Below are 3,839 nucleotides of genomic sequence, written 5' to 3'. Positions count from 1 at the left end.
AAAAAAAAAATTCACTTCGAGGCAGTCCGCAGTAGAGATGACAATCAACGACAAATTGGGCCCGATTGTCACCCTGAGCCACTATCCTAGCTTGCCCAAAAAATTGTGCCTTTGAAGCTTAACTAGAGGATGGGAGAGTCACAGTTGATAGTCTCTCGGCCTCCCCCTATATAAACCGGTTAAATTTTGTCTATGTACTTTTTGGAGTTTCTAGTTGCCCATAAACCGAATATATTTCCAATGGCTTCCTCACCTCCCCTAATAAAGTAGGAAAAAAAAAGGGGTCTAAAAGAGTATGTTGCCAACTTGCCACAGTAGTCACTTGGTCATTTGGTTTTTTATTTGGAATTGTAGTTAGCCCTTAAACACTTATCTGAGGAAATTGGATCAATTTGTCAAAATATTGGAGTGTTTTGGACTTAATGCATCTTAAATTTACATACATCAGTTGAATTAATGGACTTATCCATTGGATTGTTGTTAAGGTTAAACTTTGCTTGCTCTCTCTTAATTGAGTTTCTTTGCAGTCTCAATTGTTGTTTATTTTAAATATTATCTAGTTACTTATTATTTGTTGAATTCCCTTATTTTTATTATATTTTTTGTTGAAAATATATATATATATATATATATATCTCACTTTCGCATTTTCAATATAACGAGACTAGGGACGCATTTTAAGTTGAACAAATGTCTATATATTTGATATAACCATAATAGATATTCAAAAAAATTCACAATTTTTATTATACATCAACTATAACATGTCACATCAATGACTATGAAAAATTTTGTTTACTAGCAATAGCGACAGCAATGAAATGAATCCTCAAAAAGGCTCACTCCATTGACTTAACTTAGTTGGTTTTTCCTAATTTGGCTGCTTGTGCCTGTGAGTGGGCTAAGGTTCCCCATCTTCACCATTGCGTTTGCAAAGTCTGTTAGAAAGCTTGCGGAGTTGGAGCTGTAAGCGTTAACTTGGGAATCTGTGGAACCCCCATTAAAGAGTTCTTGGTCTGAGTGTAAGAGACTCTTGTTGCTTACCACATTCTTGAATTAAGCGTTGTCAAAAGATGTTGGACTAGTCACATCTAGAGGGGCAAGACCGTCGTCACCACCAGTCCTTGGACAGTTCAATTTCAATGAAGTTGCAAATGAGGAATCTATGTTGGTCTCATTGTAAATCCTAGTTCGGAAAACTGTGCACCTTGCTTGGCCTATTGTGTGAGATCCTGAACAAATTATAAAAATAATGTTTGGTCAATTTATGAGGAGCCCTTTAGGCCTGGGCACAATGAGTAGAGTGTCATTATGGTCACGTCCAAGTGAAAAACGATAACTCAGGTCACCCTTCTCTACTCATTTTTCGATTATTAAAAAAAAAAAAAAAAAAAAAAAAAAAAACCACCCTTTCTAAAGGCATAAAAGATTTAAGGATTTAAAAAATTAAACCAACCTAATAGGGCCACTAAGTCATTGGCAGTGAAACTTTTGTTTGAGAAGGCACTGAGAAGGCCACTAAGATTCAATGTTGGAGCAGGGATATTGGAATTAGCAGCACTTAAACTTGCGGTGGTTGAGTCTCTTCTACCCAATTGGACCGTCCAATTAGTCCCACCCAACTGAATCAGATTCAAAACAAATAATATGATGAAAATGACAGCAAAACAACAAGACGTTGATTTCCCTATAATATTATGGTTCAAATTAAAATTCATAAATAATGTGAAGTTGTGACTTTTTTCTTACTGCAACAACGGAATCTCTCGCAGCAACGGCTAAAATGTCAGCTCAAGACAACACCAGGGCAAATATTTTCCAATTGAGATTTGATAGTGTCTACTACGTCAAATCCCCTTAGTGAATTATTGTTGGGACCAGCTGTTTTCTCTTCGGTGAAAGTTGAAGTGTCGTCTAAAAGGACCGATACATCACACCCCTGTTACACAATGTTCAAATTCGTTATTTATTTATTTATGTTGCGTTAAAGGAATCTTATTGTGTGTCTCATCACAAAGGAAAATATTAAAGTTATTATCAATTATTATTATAAAGGTTTACAATATATATGATTTAAAAATGAAAATGATTGGAGTTATTTTAAATCATACAATTAAAAAAAAAATATATATATATATATATATTGTATTTAAAAGTCAAAACAATAGTTTATAAGTTTTATGTAATAAAGTTTACAGCAACTACAGTCTAAAGTATCAATTCTCCGTAGAAATGCACCCATGTATATATGGTTACATGTCTCAACATACGAAGAATTAAATGACTTTATATGGCTTATAATACAATATTATTATGTCAATATATAGAATGTGAAATATAAAACTTAACAAGCAGCCTGGCCAAAAGTGACGAACTTGAACCCGGGACTGCTACAATCTCTTTTATTAAGAGGCTAGCTAGCCAATGTTAGCCATCAGTGTCTTGACGTACAATTAGATTATTATGCAAAAAGAAGCGATTGCAAATTTTACAATTATTTTGAAGGAAACTTTAGCAGCATTTGGTCCCATGGCTTTTATTCCAAAGTTGTCACTATCAAATAATATGTCTATATAATATTGTTCACAATTGAGTTATATGATTTGTTGTGATTAGTGGATAAAAATAGTATTACTAATAGACCCATATGAAATTACGTTTTTTCAATCATAACTTATCATCTTAATATATTATGGAAAAAAAAAAAAAATTGTTTCTAACATTATTACATGAAACACAATGCAATTGAGAGCAATCATCCTTCCTCATAGCATCAACAACTCTAGGCAAGGAGCAAGGGAAAACAGGACCAAAAACAAAGTGATTAGAGAAAATCTAGATATGAGGTGATGCGAAATAAGTGAAAAAAAACACACGCGAATACGTATATAACCTTGAGAAGTCAAACATATAACTTAAAGATTTCGGTGAGTTCTAAAAACAAAGCATTCATGAGAGACAGAGAGAGAGAGAGAGAGAGAGATGACTTGCATTAACAAAGCAGTCATGAAAGTGAAGACGGAGCAAGGATGCTCCCATGCGTGGCTCACTTGACACTGCAGAGTCTACAGCTGATTTAATGGTGGAAAGGGCATTAGGGCATAATGTTGCATAGAAAGTAGAGGACAACTGAGCAGAGACCATTCCCACAAGAAGTGAAAAATAACAGGAAGAACTTAATGGTGGTGAGAATTGATGGGATGGAAAAAAAAAGGAGCCATGATGATGATATAAAGAAGCAGAGAAAGAAGAAGGGCTTTCTCGCTAGTTTTGTGGTTATGGCACTAGAGTTCTCATATATTTATAAAAGACCTCTGCCTGCATTGTCATGGCATGCATTTCACATACCCCGACTCCGAGTCAACCTAAGGAATGAAAAAGAATTAAAAGGGGCCATAATACGTGTATAGTTAGGGGTGTCAATTCGGGTTAGCGTGTTGAGTTCGTATCGTGTTGAGATAAGGGTATTCGACTAAATGACTCAACCCATTTAATAATCGTGTCATGATCCTTCAACCCTAACCCGACCTGTTAATAAGACGGGTTGACCTGACCCAACCCATTTGACACACTTAATAAATAAGTCATGTTGGGTTGACACGAATGTAACACAACTCATTTCAACCTGCATAATATTAAATATAAGATTCATCTAGAAATAATTTTTTTTTTACATCCCAAAAAACAGTGCATACACTTCAAGTTTTCAACTCACATTCAAAATAATATAGTTCAACAAAAATATAACATTCATCTAGAAATAAGTTTTTTACACTCCAAAAGAAGTGTATACATTTCAACCCATATTCAAAATAACAAAGTTTAACAAAAATAAAATA

The 3,839-nt window shown here is 34.3% G+C and overlaps 1 pseudogene; it reads right to left on the bottom strand.

Annotated features, from left to right (window-relative positions):
• Window positions 1-682: 682 nt before the first annotated feature.
• LOC126692518 (cationic peroxidase 1-like) lies at window positions 683-3,159 on the bottom strand (annotated as a pseudogene).
• Window positions 3,160-3,839: the final 680 nt, after the last annotated feature.

Source organism: Quercus robur, chromosome 7 (genome assembly GCF_932294415.1).
Source record: "Quercus robur chromosome 7, dhQueRobu3.1, whole genome shotgun sequence".
NCBI classification, from domain to species: domain Eukaryota; kingdom Viridiplantae; phylum Streptophyta; class Magnoliopsida; order Fagales; family Fagaceae; genus Quercus; species Quercus robur.
Note: the sequence above shows the minus strand (reverse complement) of the source record. Positions and strands in the feature narration are given on the sequence as shown.